Source organism: Mirounga angustirostris, unplaced genomic scaffold, assembly GCF_029215605.1.
Source record: "Mirounga angustirostris isolate CCGP_5_RB_7025 unplaced genomic scaffold, mMirAng1.0.hap1 SCAF_12, whole genome shotgun sequence".
In the NCBI taxonomy this organism is placed as follows: domain Eukaryota; kingdom Metazoa; phylum Chordata; class Mammalia; order Carnivora; family Phocidae; genus Mirounga; species Mirounga angustirostris.
The window spans coordinates 21451068-21471243 of NW_026991720.1; the positions used below are offsets into that span (position 1 = coordinate 21451068).

The 20176-nt window shown below is 39.1% G+C and overlaps 1 long non-coding RNA gene across 2 annotated transcripts in view; it reads left to right on the forward strand.

Moving 5' to 3' along the window:
* Positions 1-20176, forward strand: part of LOC123835300 (uncharacterized) — a 220842-nt gene that overhangs the window by 31627 nt on the left and 169039 nt on the right. For both annotated transcript variants that reach the window (XR_010406372.1, XR_010406373.1), the window contains one exon: positions 18326-18456. This is a non-coding gene — a long non-coding RNA (uncharacterized LOC123835300). The remainder of the gene's footprint in view (positions 1-18325; positions 18457-20176) is intronic.

The following is a 20176-nucleotide window of genomic DNA, read 5'->3' on the forward strand; positions in this document are numbered from 1 at the left end:
TTGATGTTAGAGACCCGACTTGGGGAGTTACACGGATGGAAGTCACTGAGACTGTATGACCCTGGAAGGCACTGCCAGAGGCAAACACAAGAAATGATGGGGACAGAACACAATCTTGTTTTTTTTTAATCTGCAAAAGTGGACTGGCAATTATATTTCTTACTTTCTTTGATGTTCTGTTTGTATTACTTTGTGATAACTCAGATGTTAAAGGCATTGAATCAGACTACTAGCAATATGAAGACAACTCATCAATTTTTTTAATATACAGTTATTGAGCCTGTTATGTCTGCCTATCACGGATCCTAGCACTAGATCTTGTTTATCAGCACTGAAAATAAAACAGCCGAGGAGCCGTCTCAGCGGCTGGCTCTCATACTCAGGGGTTCAGCTGACTATTCAAGATAGGTGGTTATAAATGTTTGAGGGTTTTCTGGCAAAATGAGTGAAACTACTAAAGGTGGAGTTGGATTTCTTAGCTGACTACTTTGCTCAGACATTGTGGTCTCAACTGATGTTAATATCTCTAAATACTTAATATCACTGATTGCCCTGTGATGTGCCTTATTCTTTAAAAAAAAGTTATGTAATACTTGGTACATGTAAAAGGTTACATAATTCTATAAATTAATGGAACATTATCAGTACATTGAAGCTAGTGTGTGAAGAGGAGCTTAGAGCGTTCTCAGCACTGTTCCCAGCTTACTGAAGGTCCATCGGTCCGTCAGTCATTACATAGTTCTTGAATACCACCTCTGTGTCTCCTGCCAGGTGTCTGATATTGGGCCTGGGGCCCTTGTTGGTCAACAGGTCCGATACTTGGGAAAAAAAGCTGAACCATGAACCAGTGGGGTGTGAGGACAAACTGGAGCCTGCCAGCGTCCATGTCTGTCACCACATCTAAACAAGAAGAGAGTCAGGGCTTCAGACAGTGACTGCTGTATAGTTCCTCCTTTCACACCTCAATAAATCCCCTTTTCGGCCACCTCTGACCTAGTGACACTTATGGGAGGGGATCCCACCTTAACCAGCTTGCTACGGTACAAACCACCACACGTTCTGGTGCTTATTGTTGGATGGTAAACAAGACAGACAGTCACAATTATTTCTGCATAGAAAATATCAGAATAGTTACTTAAGACGTCACAATAGTGTAAAAATAAAATCTAACTTGATCCTATCATTGTTTTCTTTTCCATCAAACCGCGTCTTTATTTTTAAAGCCATGAAATAAGACAGGAGTAATATAATCTCAGCTTCTTCTGTTAAAAGAAAGTATTCTTTTAACTTGATAAAGTGGGTCTCATGCTAAAAATTTTTTTAAAAAATTATCCAATACAGTGCCATCTAGTGATAAACAATTTACTTCCTGGTTATTGAAAATAGTCCACTACCGCATTTTACTTCTTAATACATCAAGAACTTCACTTTTAATTATGCCCAACTCGTAAGATATATTATAGGGGACTATTTCTAAATAAATCAAATATTCATAAATAATTAAAAAGAACTAGAAAAGAAAAAAAAAGGCTAGAAAAGATTTTTTTTTATCCTTAGAATTTATGCTGCATCTACATATGTAGTGAGTCACAGTTTGTTCATTTACTGGCTACTGTTTGGATCCAGGAGGGAAGTAAATTTTTAGTGTATGAAGAGAATAGAGTTATTTTAGAAATGTGATGAAGCAGAATGAACATGGGTTTTAAAATCAGGCAGGCAGGGTTTGTCTTCTTGGTCTTGTTTTTCTTACGATCTGACAGGCAGGGCGCTTAGAACTTTATATGCATTGAATTACTGAATAGTCACAAAAATCGGAGGAATTTCACAAATGAGGAAACCGGGCTCACAGAATAGTTAAGGTTAGGGCGCTTATCACATTGCTTTTTGGTTATGTGTGTGTTTCTCTAGTAGAGAGTGACCCTTTGCAGGGAAGCACTTAGTCCTGTGTGTTTTCCCAGCCTTAAGAATGTGTTTATACATCTCCAGTTCAGTGGGTGAATATTTGATTTTTTTTTCTTCCATGAATGAAAAAACAATAGCCACAATGAAAACAATGAAAATTAAGTTCAAATAAAACATCAGTGGTTTCTCTATATTTTATTCAAATGGAAAAACAATATAATTTTAGAACAGGTATTACACAGTTGGAAACCCTAGGCTCTAGTGTCTCACCTTGGCCACTTTTTCATTTAATTTTAATCTCAGTTCTATGTGCCTGGAATTCAGAGAGTCCAGGAGCTCTACAAGACTCGTTACAAAACCGCCACCTGGGTCCCTGCTCTGGGAGTTCAGCTCCGAGACCTGATTCTCCTGTTAATTTGCCTCCAAATCTCTAAATGCATGTTGCTTTCTCAGTTTTTAATTTTTCAGTCTTAGGCATTATCTTTGACTTCTCATGATAGAAGAAGAGAACTTATCTTTCTTTTGCACCTCACCCGGTGCAGAGCCCTCCTCCCTTCTCATTACATAGTTAAATTTTGAATAATAATCAGTGTTTACATTAATTAGACTGTGGAAACATTATTTGCCGCTGAGGCATATAACCCATGAAAGTTTTACCTGGTGTTAATAATTGTATATTTTGGAGAGGAGGGTGTTGTTCGTTGTCTTAGCGTTTTATTTATTTATCACTTACTCATTTCTAAACTCTTCTCCAGGTGTCTAAATATAGTTAGGATACGTGACCTTGAGCCAGCTCTTCTGATGAAATACCTTGTCATTCATAGAATGAAGTGTCTAGATGACACGAAGACTTACGCTGCTCGTATCTCTATGACTTTTTGGTTCCATGAAAGAGACATGTGGGTATTTTGTGCAGATCCCATCATTAGTGGGCAGCATTGCCAGCCAACACACATTCTCCGCCCCCCCCTCCCCCCCGCTGGTGGTCTTTTCTCAGGTTACCTGGAGCATCTCTGCTGCCTCCCAGAGGGGCCCTGGGACTCAGGGTCCGGCTGGAAGTGGAGCCCCCATTTGTGTGTGACCAGGACTGCTTATCAGCAAGAGCTCCTCAAGTATGCATTATAAGCTTAGAAATACTCTCATTCCAGTCAGAAGATCAGAGACTCTTTGATTAGGGAGACTTACTTGAGTCTTTTGGTAGGTGGAAGCACTGGTTATTTTTTATAGTGAATAGTCATGGAGAAGCAGAGTGCGTACATAAAGTTCCCAGGGGTGAAATAAGACTAAATGGCATATAAGATATGAGCAAACAACAATTCAAATCTTGTTTGGAACAAACAAAAATAAAACAGAAGCCCTGGCAGTATAGCTCCTCACGGATTGTTCTAGAAAATAATGTTGGACACATAAGCATGAACGATCTAATGACTCTTAGCTTGGTAGGTATTTTGTTCACCTCAGTCATGGACTTGGTGTGGTTGTGGATAGTGTTGAGATGTTATTTTGAGGGGTGTCCTTATTATCATATATAAATGTCGAAGAAAAACTAGAGGAGAGAATGAGTTTACACTATTTTAATAAATAGTTTGCCACAGAAGCTGTCATTCTAGACAACTAGCACTAGGAGGCCACAGAGACTTTGATTCTGATGGACGAGCTTGAGTCATGCATCTTTCCTGTCAGAGTTGAAAAAGAAACCCGAGGATAGAAAGTCCTCTTGAAATGCTGTCAGAACTTAAAATTCAGGATCAGAGAAACAATAAAAATTCATCATCCTATTTTTCACAAATGTAGTAATTAATGAATCTAACATATGCAACACTACTTCTTTATGTGCTTGTGACATGGTTTGTAAATAAAATAAAGTACGTATACTCACATATAACCACCACTTTTAAAAACCGTGCTTCTGGGTTTTAGTTAAGGACCTTTGGATATCCGCCCCCTATTACCTGATGCCCGGTTGAGTTCAGTAGCTTCCTAATTGATCCATTCTGTTCATTGTAAACGAGAGTTTGTATCAAAAATAGTTTTGGTCTCTTGTGTTCTCTGATAAGAAACCTTTAGTAGTTCATGGTCACACAGTATTTCAGATCCAAGCCTATTTGTTCATTCATACATTCAGCAACTACGTATGAGTGCCTTTGTTACAACAAGACAGAGCCTTAGGGGTTCTGCCCTCCCGGGCTTTATGTTTGCCCATGAGTTTTCTGTTATGTTCTCCATAGAATCTCTCTTACAGCCAAACAAAGATGGCTTTTCTCGCCCAAACTTTTACCTTTGTGCCTTTAAACACGAATCAGCCTCTCATTTCATAATTCTCTTCTTTGAGGACTGCTCTGCATATTCAAAATCTGATCTCTCTCCGTCGCTCTGATCTTCCAGCCCTTGTGGTACTTAGTTCATTCTATGCTAGTTGCATTTATTTTTAGTTATTTGTGTGTATTAAAATTAAAATATTTAGATATGTATATGCAGTTGCTTAAGAACAAGGTGGCCTTTTATTTCTTTCTATTTCCTGTTAGTGAGTACATAGTATTTTTTTTTAATTTATTTATTAGAGAGAGAGAGTGAGAGAGAGAGCGCAAGAGGGGGTAGGGTTAGAGGGAGAAGCAGACTCCCCGCCGAGCAGGGAGCCCGATGTGGGACTTGATCCCGGGACTCCGGGATCATGACCTGAGCCGAGGGCAGTCGCTTAACCAACTGAGCCACCCAGGTGCCCGAGTACATAGTATTCTAAAAAAGGGAAAATATTACTTTAATGACTGTAGCAGCACATCCCACTGCTTGCTTTCCTTCTCTGTTCTTTTCTAATGGAACTTCGACTTTGTTCAAAAATCTTTGCATGTCCATGTGTCCTGGGGAAGGTGGACTTGGGCCCCAGGCTCTGGCCATCCGGAAGCTCCGTTCCTACCAGTTGATTAGTTTGAGTGTAAGCACAGAACTCGGTTCTGGCCCACGAGAGCTTTGGGCAAGGGTTTCATCTCTAGGAAGATCTTGCCCACTGTGGGCTGCGTTCCAGCCCTCTTACAGGCCCCAAGTGAGCACCAGTGGTCACAGGAAGGATGGAGGAGGACAAAGACAGAGGGAGCCTGTGCCTCTGGATGGCATGGTTGAGCCTTCCTTCCTTGGTGTTTCTTGTTATGTGAAGGTTGGTTCGGGATTTTCTCTCCCTTCCAGACAAAGGCATCTTGCTGACTCCTCATCCTTCAGGTCTCAGTTGGCGTCTGTCTGACCTCTCACGACGCCCTGGAATCTGTCACAGACTTGCCATATCATGTGGTAGATTCCTTGTCTGTAGTACCACACTTGACTGTAAGCTCTATGAGGGTGGGAACTCTCTCTTGTTCACAGTGGTGTCCTTAGGAACTAGCCTAGGGCCTGGGGACTGATAGTTTTTAGTGTCTATATTTATTTGTATTATTCTGAAAGTAGACACAGGAGACAGGGACAGATCGTTACCTAACAGCAATAACGTAGGATGGGAGACTCTGAGTTTATAACCCCTGGAATATCTCTACAGCCCCGCTTTCATCACCCTCTGAAATGTGCACACACACCTCAAGGGAGAGACGTCTCTTACTGTCTGTTCAGTCATCCTTTAAGTTTTGTTTTGAGGCTTGTCTCATAATCCAGGTCTCTGTGAAATTTGCCCAGAAAGCTCTAGGTGTGCAGATGTATAAAAATATTCATTTCCTGACAGTGACACACAGTGAGTGCTCAGTAAACTTTTTGTTAAATGTTTAACAAACTGAACGAGTACATCTAACCCAGTGATCTCAGCGGGGGCGGGGATTGGGGGCTTTGGTGGTAGGATGGGGGGGGAAGTATATCAGAATGATCTGGGGGAATTTCTTAAATAAATTATATGGTTCCCACCCCCAGATTCTGACCTGCACCCGTTACTTTCCTATTTCTTAGGGGTTTGGTTTTTTGTGGCCCAAAAGGTGAGAGCCTGCCCTGTGTTTGAATTCTGTCTGTAGCCTTTCCTGTTATAGTTAGTAATGGAACCATTTTGTCTTGACATCTCATCCCAAAACTGCTGTGTCATTGTTTATATCCAGTCCTACTGATTCTTCTGTTTTGTGCTCACTGACTTGGATTTGGTGGGATCTGTTAAAGGAGGTTTCTTTCTTTTTAAAATTAATAACTTGCCTTTTTTAAGAGAGGGTTTGAGTCAATTCTTTGGCAAAAATACGTAAAATGAAATAGCATATCAACAGAAAATAGGAACCAAGAAAAAGGTTATAAGTATGTTGACTTAAATTCAGATTTGGTTCTGGTTTTTTTTTTTTTTTTGCCTAGTGCAAAATGGCAAATATCAATTACATTTATGATTCTTGGCATTTTCTTGGATTTTTAAGTGACAGACCCTTCTGATGAAATCTGGATCTTTTTCTGGGAAGAGTGAACACACGCACAAACGCAATTTTGCTGTAATTTGGGGCCCATCCTTTCCCCATTGAGGTCCATGGAACTTTGTGTTATTGGAGACGAAACATACTCATTTCTTAGAAAAGAAGAAAATATTCTTAGTATTAGGTTCTAAAAAAAGACTTTCTATAATAAAATATTTCAAGCATATAGAAAAATAGACTAAACTATCACCATCAGGTTTGTAATACTTGCCTTAGTTTTTTTCCCCTAAGTAATAAAATATCATAGACAAGATAGAAGTTTTCTGTTCAGCATTTTTTTGTCTCATTCTCTTCTTTTTGTCCTTAGTAGAAACCACTATCCTGAATTTAGTGTGCAACATTTCAAAACATATTTTATACTTTTACTACCTTCATAAAGATCTGTGGCATATATATGTTATCTTTTTATATATATATAGCATATATATAATATATATAACATCTTATATGATTTCAAACTTTATTAACCATTTTACTCTCTGTAGTCTTCTGCAGCTTTTTTTGTCTAACATTTTTTTTTATTGTGGTAAAAGTCACATAACATGAGCTCTTCCCTCTTAACAAATTTCTAAGTGCACAGTACATTATTGTTAACTGTAAGCACAGTGTTGTGCAGTGACTTCTAGAACGTCTTCATCTTGGGTAACTCAATCTCTCTACTCACTGAACAGCAACTCCCCATTTCTCCCTTCCCCCAACCCCAACCCCAACCCCTGGCAACCACCCTTCTCCTTTCTGCTCCTGTGAGTTTGACTACTTTTACGTAAGTGGTAATGTGCAGTATTCGTCCTTCTGTGACTGGCTTGTTTCACTTAGCAGAATGTCCTCAAGGTTCGTCCGTGCCGCATATGACAAGATTCACTTCTTTTTGTGGCTGAATAATATTCCGTTGTGGGTATAGACCACATTTTCTTTATCCATTCATCCACTGATGGACATTTAGGTTGTTTCCACCTCTTGGCTATTATGAATAATGCCTCAGTGGACATGGGAGTGCAGGTATCTGTACCAGATTCTCATTTTAATTCTTTTGAATAAATATCCAGAGGTGGAGATTGCTGGATTGCGTGGTATTTTGAGGAACCGCCATACTGTTTTCCATGGCAGCTGTACCATTTTCCATTCCCACCAGCAGTGCACGAGGGTTCGATTTCTCCACATACTTGTCAGCACTGGCTGTTTTCTGTTGTTTTGTTAATGGCTATCCTAACAGGTGTGAGGTAGTACCTCATTGTGGTTTTATTTACATTTCCCCCATGACTAATGATATTGAGCATCTGTTTATATACCTGTTGGCCATTTGTAGGTCTTCTTTGGGGAGAAGTCTATTCAAGTCCTTTGCCCATTTTTTAATCCAGTGTTACCTGATATTTTGCTCTTGAGTTGTGGAAGTTCCTTATATATTTTGGATATTAATTAACCCTTTATCAGATATGTATTTGCAAATATTTCCTCCCATTCTGTGGGTTGCCTTTCACTCTGTTGATTTTTTTTTTGCTTTGCGGAAGCTAACAGTTTTTTTTTTTTTTAAGAGTTTTGCACACTAACTCATCTTTTTTTTTAAGATTTTATTTGAGAGAGAGAGAGCATGAGGGGCAGAGAGAGAGGGAGAAGCAGACTCTCCACTGACAGTGGGAGCCCAACTATGGGCTCAACCCCAGGATCCTGGGTTCATGACCTGAGCTGAAGGCAGATGCTTCACTGACTAAGCCAGTCAGGTGCTCTGCTTATGTTTTTTTGGTTTTTGTTGTTGTTGTTGTTGTTGTTTTTTTTAACATTTATCCATCTTTGATAATGGGGCTGTCTTTAATTCTTTTAAATACATATAGTATTTCATTTTAAGACGATATCACCATATGCTTATCCATTCTCCCATTGATTCATATTTGAGTTGTTTGCAATTTTTTGCTATTACAAGCAGTGCTAACAAACATTCTTACATGTGCCTCCTGATGTCCATCTGCTCGTTTCCATACAGAACATACTCAGGAGGGGCGTTGCTTGCTTGTAGGCATGAGCATCTTCACCTTTATTCTTGCCAAATTGCTCTCTGACGTGGTTGAAGGGGTTCAGTTTTCTTCCATTATCGTATCCTATTTTGCCAGTCTAGTGAGAAATGGTATCTTACTGTAGTGTTAAATTGCATTGTACTGAGTTTGGACATCTTATGTTTATTTTCCACTCAGATTTTCTGTTCTATTAATTGGCTGTTTGTGTTTGCTTATTGGTTTTTAAGAGTTCTTCATGGATTCTGCACATTAACACTTTGCTCGTTATCAGTATCTTCCCCAAGTCCGTGACTTGGATTTTCATTTTGTTTTTAAAGAATCTTTTGTTGTTTAGAATTTTTTAAAAACTTAATGTAGTAATATTTATCAACTTTTTAAATCTCATTTTTAAAATCTTATATTACCCCAAGGATTTTTTCTAAAAGTTTTCAAAGTTTTATTTTCACATTTAAGTCTTTAATTATCCTGAAAATGTTTCTCAGTGATACGAAACATGGATCTGATTTGGTTTCCTTCACGGATGACCTGTGTCTCAGTACCATTGTTCAGTAGTCCATCCTTGCCCCTCTGATCGTAGTACTACTGCTATTGTATGTCAGATTTCTAAACATGTAGGAGTCTTTTTCCAGGTGCTCCATTGCCTTTCATTCGCCTATACCATTTTATTTACTGTGGTTGAATTTAAGTCCTAACATTTTGCAAGGCAAGTTGCTTACCCGTTTTCGTCTTCAAATTTGTCAAAGCTGTTCTTGGCCCTTTTTTCTTATGGATTTTAGGATCGACTTACCATGGTCTGTGAAAGACCCTGTAGGAGGTTTTATTAGAATTATATTGAATTCCAATTCAATTTAAGAATCTTTATTAGGTTTTCAGCCATAAATATTTCTCCCATTTTCTCAGCTCTGTAATTACTCCATAAAGCTCTTGAAGTTTTTTGTTAGATTTATTATTAGAAAGCTTATAGCTGTAGTTCCCCTTTTAAATGGTAGTTTTTCCTATTTAAATTACAAAGTGCTGTTTTTTTGGCTTATAGGAATTATATTAACTTTTGTATATTGATTCTTCTATCCAGAAGCATTGATAAGCTTATTTTTTATTAGCTTTAAAAAGAGCTTTCCTTCATAATTCTCTATATAAATAATTATCACACAGGGATAAGGACAGTTTGATCACCTCATATAAATTATAAATTTTTACCTAATTTCTGTTTTGTTTTTTTTTTTTGAAGTAGTCTCCATGTCTAACGTGGGGCTTGAACTCACGACCCTGAGATCAAGAGTCACATGCTATACTGACTAAGCCAGTCAGGTGCCCCTCTATTTTTTAATTACATTGACTAGGACCTCTACACTGTCGAATAGAAGTAATGATTGTCTTTGTCTCATTTGCTGGCTTTTTAAAGGAAATACTTCTATTATTTAATCATTAGGTATGATCTTGCTATAGGGTTTTGATAAAGTTAAGTTCTTTTCTCTTTTTTATATGCTACGATGTGTGTGTGCGCGTGCACATGCGCACATGCGTATAGTTTTAAATCATCAGGGTGGGTCAAGGATGAACAAAATCATTTCTCATTCTCTAAAGGCAGATCTGACTTTGGATGAACTTTCTACCTAGTTCCTCTGAATCCTGATAAAAATGGAAAGTCAACTTTGTTACTAGGCAGCATTGCTTATGATAAAAGTGACCTTTACTTGATGAATCTATTTGGCCTGGGAGGAACTATACATGAACTCTAAATTCTTGGTTAGAAGCAGTAGTTTTGAGCTTCCCTGGGAGTTCTTTGTGGACATGGGTATGTCCTTCGTGGGGTCCCTAGCTGTGGCTGGGACCATCAGAGGAGATCCTGGTTTCTGTTTGTGACAAAGGCTTCTAAGCCTGTGTGACTCTGCACCCACTCTCTGATTCTCATTTCCTTGCACCTGAGCTGTCGTCTGAATCCAGAGCTCTGGGATGGCCATGTGGATTCCTGGGAAGACTCCTCCCATGAAGAGAAATACTTGAGACTGCCCTGCGGGCATGCTGTGTTTTCTTACGCTTTCTGAGTAGATGGCTGCAGCGAGTGTGGCCTTTGCCAATTGGGTAGCTCAGAACTTGCAGTTAGAAGTCCCACGTGGGCATTGCACAGTGCATCCAAACAAAATACAGAAAGTGTTTACTGGGGCTGATCTAAGTTTGTAACTCTCACAGTCTTCAATTTTTAATTTTTACCTGTTAGAAAACTCATACTCACATTGCCTGTAAGTTAATAGTATAAATTTGAACTTATAAAAATAAATACATACAATATACCATCTTTATTTTCTTATGTGTTAGATTCCATCTGGGTTTGCCAACCCCCAAATGGTTCTGCTACTAAAAAAAGTTTGATGACTAATGTTTTAGACCTGTGCAGTCCAGTGGGTAGATACTTGCTTTTCTAATATATGGCTGTTAAAATTAAAATTATATATAATTAAAAATTTAGTTTCTTGGTTGCACTAGCCTCATTTCAAGTGCTCACTAACCACATATGGCTAGTGGGTGACCATCTTGGACAGTGTGGATGTAGAGCATTTTCAGCATCACAGAAAGTTCTGTTGGACATACTTTTTAGGTTTTATTTTTTATCATCTGAATATATCCAGATTATCAGAGAGCTTTATATTTTTGTCAATAAAAATATAAAATATATGTTATATACTGTAAGAAACTGCTGGATGAACTAATCAGGATATCTGTCAGGGACAGTATTGAAGACTCCAGTGTGTTATTTATGTAATAATATGGTAGAGAAATTTTTCTCAGATTTGCATACCAGGACAAATTCTGTTTCTCTGGACAGCATCCCATCTTGGCCAGTGTGAATTTTGCAGTTGATTGGTTTTTTTTTCCTTTTGCTTTATCAACCAGGCAGTATAGGGCCAAATTTATGGCTTAATTTAAGTAACCTTTAGGCCTACGTAATTGCATGGCCCTTTTCCCATGTCCAAGTTTTTATATTTATAAAATATAATTTTATTATAATATTTGCATTTTTATAGATTATCTCAAATGTGTTGTGAAAGGAGATGGAATATAAATATAGTAATAAATTAGAAGCCACTTATTACTGAACATGTTTTGAGGAGTGAGGGAGCTAAATACAATTTGTGGCCAATTATGATTACAGTACCCAGACATGTAATCTGGACGGCTTTCCAAATGAAGAGACTCAGAATGTACACCTGTCATAAAACCAGTTTAATTCACTTTTCTAAGACATTTTTAATTTTCAAAATAATGTTTGAAGAACTCTCTTACTACAGTAATTTGTAAAAATTTCAGGCTTTTTAGTATTGCTAGGGAAATTCAACGAAGAGCATATTCGGTTGTTCACAAACTGGTGAACTGGGTTTCAACAAAGAAGGTAGAGTGCTGTTTTGTCACCTTATGGAATCTTTTGTATCTTCTGGATAGCAGAGAATTTAATTCTGGGCATTTATTCTGGGCTGTTTATACCTTCTCAGTGTAAACACATCACTGTGTTTTTCTCGTTTTTCCATTTTAATCTGGAACTTACAAGCTGGTCAACATTATGTCTTTTACATTTTGCAGCTTTTCTTGCTTCTGAAAACACTTAAGGCAACTTACACATTTTAGGTCAAAAGGCAACGTAACTTTTTAAAAAATAAAACCAACCTCAACTAAAAGAAGTTGAAGATTAAGTACTCCCATATGTCTGGGTTGAGCAAATTTGGGCAAGATACTTGATTTTATGTTTTCTACTTGCTCAAGTGAGAAAAAGAAACACAGGATTATATAATTTTCGTGTGCTGACAACCGGAAGCATATAAACATCTGCAGAAACCAAACATTTCCTGGAACTAAACTCGACCAGAAATTTATCACGTGAATCTTTGTTTAAAGAACCTGGTGGAAAATATCTTCTACCACAGTTACGTAAAAGGTCCAGGAGTGCAGTTCCTGTGGATCAGGTTCCAGAAGGCAGAGCCTAAGGAGACTGCACAGCCACGGCTCAGGAGGTGCGTGTGCTGGTCTGGGGCTGGGGGTGCAGAGGGGCTCTGGGAGCACAGAGTCCAGCACCTCTGCTCTTTTGAAACCATACTGAAGGAAGGAGCTTAGAAAATCACGATTGCGGGGCGCCTGGGTGGCTCAGCCGGCTCAGTGTTGGACTCTTGATTTTGGCTCAGGTCATGCTCTCGGGTCGAGTCCCACTTCGGCCTCTGCACTCAGCGGGGGAGCCTGCTTGAGAGTCTCTCTCCGCCCTTCCCCCTGCCCTCTCTCACTTTCTCTCCAAAATAAATAAATCTTAAGGGCGCCTGGGTGGCTCAGTTGGTTAAGCGACTGCCTTCGGCTCAGGTCACGATCCTGGAGTCCCGGGGTCGAGTCCCGCATCGGGCTCCCTGCTCAGCGGGGAGTCTGCTTCTCCCTCTGACCCTCCCCCCTCTCATGCTCTCTCTATCTCATTCTCTCTCTCAAATAAATAAATAAAATCTTTAAAAAAAAAAATAAATCTTAAGAAAGAAAGAAAGAAAGAAAATCACAATTGCCAGTAGGACTGTTAGCTTTTTTTCTCTAAAATATTAGGTGTTGTCAGTGTGGTCTTTGTGTAGGTGCTGATTTTATTCTGTCTTCAAGTCCTCTAACAAATACCTGCATTGGAGATATTTTATTTTGTAGATTAATGTATGAAGCTTTTAAGCACTGAAAGAAGCAAACAGCGTTTTTCATGGAATTTTAAGAGCTGGGTCTGCATTTTTTTGCCCCCTCTGAAGTCTGGTTCACTTCAGAGTGAAGGACAGCTGTGGAATCTTTTTTTCCCCAAGGAGCTTGCACTCATTAACGTGTTTCCGTGACAGAAAGTTATTTAAGACTTCACAACTTACGTGAAATGGAAGAAACAAGTTTTGCCTGAAATATTTGAGGGTCAAATACTACTAACTATCCATCTTTCCCATGAAAAACCTCAGTATGGTCATTATAGTGCAGTTTCTTTTAAGAAAGCTTGTATCCCTTGGGCCTACCAGAGTGAGTTCACTGAAAAATTTTAAAACATGTTAGCCTAAAAAAAAAAAAAAAAAAAAAATGTTAGCCTGTCCTGTAGGTTTAAGGTTGATCTTTTTTTTTTTCTTTTTGACAGAGAGAGACACAGCGAGAGAGGAAACACAAGCAGGGGGAGTGGGAGAGGGAGAAGCAGGCTTCCCGCTGAGCAGGGAGCCCGATGTGGGACTCGATCCCAGGACACTGGGACCATGACCTGAGCCAAAGGCAGACGCTTAATGACTGAGCCACCCAGGAGCCCTAAGATTGATCTTTATGTGTTTGCCAGATAAAACAGTTCGAATATGGGTGTTAATTATTTGCTCATTTTGGTAAAATCTGACCAGTAATGTCTGCTTCTTAGGACTGAATCATACCTCGGTAGGTAGGAGGATGCGGTACTGGGATTTAGGGAGGCTCCTTGAGCGGTTTTGAAGTCTGGTGCTGTATACCTCCTATACGAGGCCATTATAGGGATTACTTGTGATAATGTGGATAAAATGCCTGGCATACAGTAGGTGCTTAATAAGTATTCTTCATTCTCTCGTATTATTAGTGATGGCCGAATATTGCAGTTCTCCTAAAATTGTTTTTAGACTAGATTGGTATAGATACATATTTTTAGGCATGTTGAGCTCTATCCTGACTTCAGCAGTGTTGTTTCACATTGACACTTAAGAAAAGCAGTAATAACATATTGAAAGTGTATAGTTTCCTCATTAAATTATAGGTTGATGGTGATTCAGGAAATCATGCATATTTTGAATTTCTTGGTGATATGAGACAAGGTTGAACAGTATTCAAGAGTGGAGTAATAGTATCAGAATCCAACCTGCTCCAGTTTTGTGAAATTTAGTTCAGCACATAAAAACACTGCGTTGATAAAATACTCTTTATACAGTGTCCACTAGGAACTCCACAAAGTAGAGACTTGGAGTCTGGGGATTAGAGATGGAAATGTGCGCAGGCTGATGCAGCCAGTGAGAGTCATGAGACTTTTGGAAGACGGCTTACTCATGAAAAGAGCCTTGAAATCATTGGCTATAGGCTGAGCAATGCCTTTGGAAGCGTTAAAGCAATTAGTAGCTTTACCAGAGAAGTTTAAAGAACCACTTTGTGAAAGAAAGCAGCCACAGCTAGCCTCTCCGTCACCGTTCTTCCTGTCACCCAGTTTAGGCATCTGTGAAGCTGTGAGGTCTCCTTACAGATACTGTGGCAAATAACATAACAGTGGGAGCTCAAGAGGAACTCCCATCAAGTCGAGGCCCATAAGCAAGACGTTAGTAAATAAACGCATACTTTCCCAAAGGAATTCGCAGTTGGATAGTTGCAGTGTAAGTTGAGGGAATTTGGTATTGATAACTGAGACCCAAATGTCATATTTGTAATGTTCTACTTAACTCTTAAAGTTGGTAACACATAATGTGTTCATAACGTGGGAAAACTAAAATTTCAGTGAAAAATATGATCAGTGATAAAATGATATGAAGACTGTGTGTGCAAGTTACTCTGCAAAATTTGATTGTAACTGCATTGTCCATGTTCTCTAAGAGCTTTCTGTTAAGAATAGTTGGGTCTGGAGATTTAGTTAGATTGCCTACACATAATCTTATTTTCAACTATTTATTCAGTAAATATATATTGGTGACAAGGCATTTTCTTGCCACTGGAGGGATACAGTATTGGACAAAACAAAAATTTCTTCCCTTAAGAAACCTAAAGTCTACAAGGGGAAGAGAAAAAAGAGAGGAGGGGGGGAAAGGTATCCAGTGGGGCTGATATTAAGGAATGAATGGATATAAACAAATATAAGTAAATCAAGGTAGCTGGATAGAAAGTTGTAATGGTGGTGATGGGGTGTTACATGGAATAGAGTGGCCAGGGAAGGCCCCCCTGGCGGATTGATACTTGGAAGAAGAGTCTGCTGTGGGTGAGCAAGAATGCCATGCAAATGTCTCTGAAAAAGCACATTCTGGAGAGAGGAACAGCAGTCTACTGCAAAGACCCTGGCATGAGTATGTTCACATCCTCAAGGAGCAGCAAAGAAGGCAGTAGGACGAGAGGGGTGAACGAGGAAGAGAGTGGTAATGATGAAGCAAGAGAGGTTACTTGGGGCTAGTTAGGGATCTTGAAGGTGACTATGGTGACTTTTACTCTGAGAAAGGAAACTTTTGGTGGGCTTTGAGCAGATAAGTGACATGATCTGATTTTTTATCAATATGAGTCTGAAAAAATAAATCAAGATGACTCTGGCCTTTTGTTTTGAAAACTGTGCAGTGAAGCAAGGGAAAAGTCAGCTGGGAGGCTATTGCAGTAATCCAGATGGAGGCGAAGGAGGCTCAGATAGCAGTTGTGGTGGTGGAAGTAGGGAGAAGTAGTTAGAATTTTAGATATATTTTTAAGGTTGAGCCAACAGGATTTGCTGATGGATTGGATATGTGGTGCGAGGGAAGGCGAAAAGTCAGGGATGACTTGGAAGATTGAATTACCATTTACTGAGATGGGGAATCCTGTAGGAGCATCAGTCTTAGTGGGGTGGAACATCAAGAGTTTGGCGTGGGGTGATGTTAAATGTGAAATGTCTGTTAGACATCCAAGAGGAGATGTCAAGTAGGGAGCTGAAAATATGAGCCTTGAGTTAAGGGAAGAGGTTCAGGCTCTTACTGGTGGTATTTAAAGCGGTGTGAGACCCGTTGAGATGAGCAAGAGGAGGGAGTAGAGGTAGAGAAGAAGTTTGAGAACCGAAGGCCCTGGGTCACTCTAACTTAAGAGGCTGGCATAATGAGAAGTCTAAGAAGGAATGGCCAATGAAGGAGGAGGAGAGTCAGGAAGAGTGTGGTGTCCTAGAAACCAAGCAAAGAAAGTATTTAAAGAAAGAGGGGAGTGATCAGCTCTGTTAAATACTAGACAGGTTTGGTAAGACGAGGTCCAGTTAAGATGAAAACTGACTATTAGATTTAGTAAAAATTGTCTCTTCTGGCTTTTTTTTTTCCCCCAAGTGGCCTTGAATGAATTCAGTTAGGCGCTCTCTGGAGATAACAATGCCACCTGCCTCAGGGAGTGGTTGTGACAAACAGTTTAAAAGAATAATTCATTTTAAGTGCCTGTCTCAGTACCTGGCTAGTTCAAGATGGTTGGGTAGATACCAAGACCTTGCCTAGTTCAGGATGGAGGTCATTGGTGGCTTTAACAAGGGCAGTTTCAGCACAGCAGTGGGGACAAAAGCCTGAATGGAATGGGTTCAGGTGAAGATGAGGGGAAAGAATTGGAGACAGCAGATACAGTCAGCCCTTTGAGTATTCCTATAAAATTGGATTAGAGAAATGGGGAGTACACGGGAATGTGGGGTCAAGAGAGAGGTCTTTCTCTCTCCCTTTCTTTCAGGTTGGGAGGAAGTACAGACTGCATGCTTATGAGAATCATCCTGTGTAGAGGGGACCATTGATGATGTAGTTGGATTTAGGATTGTGAGATGTTTTGGTCATAAATCATAAATTGACTGAAATAACTAGATTGTCCTTTGTCTCCTTACTTTCTCCTTCTCAGTCTTTCATTCATTCGTTCACCAGATATTTACTAAAGGTTCACAAGGTGGCAAGGACCATGCCAGGTGCTGGGTAAAAAGATGATTAAGAAGTGAATCAAACAAGAGTGATGTCTACACTCATGAAGTTTTTACCATCTGGTGGAGATAGGCTTTCTAAAAGCACACAAGTCAGTACAGATTTTGATGAATGCTCTGTAGGAAAAGTATAGAGTACTTTTTGGGAGAGAGGAAACCATGGGGTTACTTGGATTTGGAGCATTAGGAGTCTCTCAGACGACTGAGAAGAGCAGAACGGAGCTCACAGAGGCTCTGGGGCAGGGGAGGACCTGCTGCGTTTGAGGGTTTGAGAGGCAGGGAGGGACCAGGTCTCCCTGAGCTTTGGAGGCCCTGTTAAGGTTTTGGATTGCATTCAAGGAGCAATGGGAAGCCATTGGGAAGTTGGGAAGTGACGTGATGGGACTTGCATTGGGGAAGAAAACTGTGTGGGAGTGCATGTCCTGGTGAGTGGATTGGAGGCGGTGAGTGTGGAAGAAGGAGCGCCAGTGTAGGCAAAAAAAGATACTATCTGTAAAATCTTTAGACTGAAGTAGTTAACAATTTTGGTATGAAAAAGGTAGAATTGAGAATATCCTCTGTTTAGCAGACTTCGCTTTGAGCTCGCCAGGTTTCTCAGCAGCTGTGAAAAGGGCATTTCTTGTTGAAAATAACGTCAGTACAGAAGAGTCAGATGACGTCAGTGATTTCAGATTATTTAACATAAAATGAGACTTTGAAAAAGACTTTGGCAACTTTGTGAAAAATTAAAAATAATCAGACCATGTCAGCCTTTTTTCCCAGACAACAGTACAAGTGATAGAGTATTACAGGCGGAATCTCTTAGGAAAACAGATTGACGGACAACAATATGTACCAAGAGTAATTAATCTGCTTATGATATTTTAAGCATTCATGTAATGTAAATAAACCTTTAGTTTTTGTTTTAATGTAGTGGACATACATTATTTTTATTTTTTAGAATATAAATCAATATAATAAAGACCGTTTACTAGCTAATAAATAAATATTTCCAAAGTTCCTCTTTTCACTCTCAAAAGTGTGTTCCTTTGTATGGTTAGGGAATGAGGATCTCTACCGTTGAAGGATCAGACCGGTAAAAGGTGATCAGGTGATAGTGCAGGATGCATGTATTATTAAATTAAGTTGGGCTTCTCCCCAAAGAGAGTTCTGAAAACAGAGGGCGGTTGTAATACCAAGTATTGCCAGCCTAGCTCAGCTCACCCACACCCCCAGGGCGGTGAATTAACATGTTCTGAGCCCTCATGTAGAAGGGAAAGAAAAGAAGAAACAGAAGTTACTGCCTATCTAGACATTACACTTGAGAGAAGTTCTCTCTTGGTTGTAACTCCCATTTTTTTTTTCTCACCCAGGCATTTTATTAATGCTTTTGAAGATTAGAAGATATTTTGCCTTCTGGAGTTTCTCTGACTTGCTTGATGATGATTTAAGCTCAAAGCTGCCAGTTTAGGGGAGATGATCAATAAGCCCTTGTAACATCTGAGTAAGTAGAGATGCTGCTGTTGTGTTTAACTGCTTAAGAAAAAAGTAAAATTTTGAACTTTAAAGGTTTAAAGTATTACACATTTTAATTGGATCCTTTAAATTTTGTTGTTGAATAATGATGGCAATTACTGTAATTCCAACAAGTGAATATTTATAAGTAGTGGGATTCCAGAAGAAATTAATCCCCTGTGATAAAAAAAGTTTGTGAAAACATTTTCCATGCATAATACTTGAGCTTGTAAGAAACATAGTGAAGATCTAAATGTGTATATTAAAAATTTAAAAGCATTCTCCCTAGTGCTTTGTTTTACTTTTATGTTATGAAATGCAAAATTATTGGTAAGGCAGCTTTTGAATTTTAAAAATACGACTGTATCTATACTGAAATTGTGTTTTAACATAGAATGTATTTTGGCTAACTTGATAATAAATACTGGTTTGTTTTGTGGAAGTAGAATTTTAATAGCTCTTTCCATTTGAAAATAATGATTTTTTTTTCCCTGCTAATATAGATAAGAACACAGACTCTCTCTGGATTTAACTCTCTTTTTTAATTGAGGAGACTAAGAAAGAAGGGCATACAAGCTTTCTAATTTTATTTATTTATTTATTTATTAAGATTTTATTTATTTATTTGAGAGAGAGAGAGAGAGAGCACAAGAGCGGGGAGCGGGAGAGGGAGAAGCAGACTCCCTGCTGAGCAGGGAGCCCGATGTGGGACTCGATCCCAGGACTCCAGGATCATGACCTGAGCCGAAGGCAGTTGCTTAACCAACTGAGCCACCCAGGCGCCCGGGCATACAAGCTTTCTAATCAAAACATCTGAATGAAATTTTTAAAAAGATTAATTAATTAATTAATTAATTTACTTATTTATCAGAGAGAGAGCAGGAACAGGGGGTGTGGCAGGCAGAGGCAGAGGGAGAAGCAGGCTCCCTGTTGAGCAAGGAGCCTGATGTGGGACTCAATCCCAGGACCCCAGGATCACGACCTGAGCTGAAGGCAGCCGCTTAACGGACTGAGCCACCCACACGTCCCCTGAATGAAATTTAAAGAGTTGAGCCAGTAATCTTGATATAAATTGTTTCTCAGAATGAAAGCTATTACTCCTCTTGTAATAACAATTGAAACTATTTTAACAAAAAGTAGGAAACCATGAGGCTGTACCAGGTCTTGTTTTGAAATACAAAGTTAAAAACAATTAATAAATATACAGATGTTTCCCTCTATGTTGGGGTTATTTAAATTTGGTCTATATCTGTGCTGTTCCATATGGCAGCCACTGGCCACGAGTAGCTATTGACATTTGAAATGTGGCTAGCACCCTGGGATGTGTTGTGCATAAAGTACACACCACATTCAAAGACTTAGTGTGAAAAAAAAAAAACCCTCTAAAATATTTTATTAATAATTTTTGTATGAATCACATGTTGAAATGACAATGTTTTGGATATATTAGGTTAAATAAATCACTTAAAAAATTTCACTTGTTTTCTTTCACATTTTTATGTGACTGCTGGAAAATTCTAAATTACTTGTGGATTACATTATATTTCCAATGGGCAGAAGTAGTCATATGTGATCAGCATTCTTAGTTATCCATTACTCAGCATTCTGTAGGCTTGAACCTTCTGGTGTGTGTATGGATCAATTAATATAAATCTGTATTATTTTAAGGATAGGCTTCCTTGATTCATCAGATATTTCCTAGTACCTGC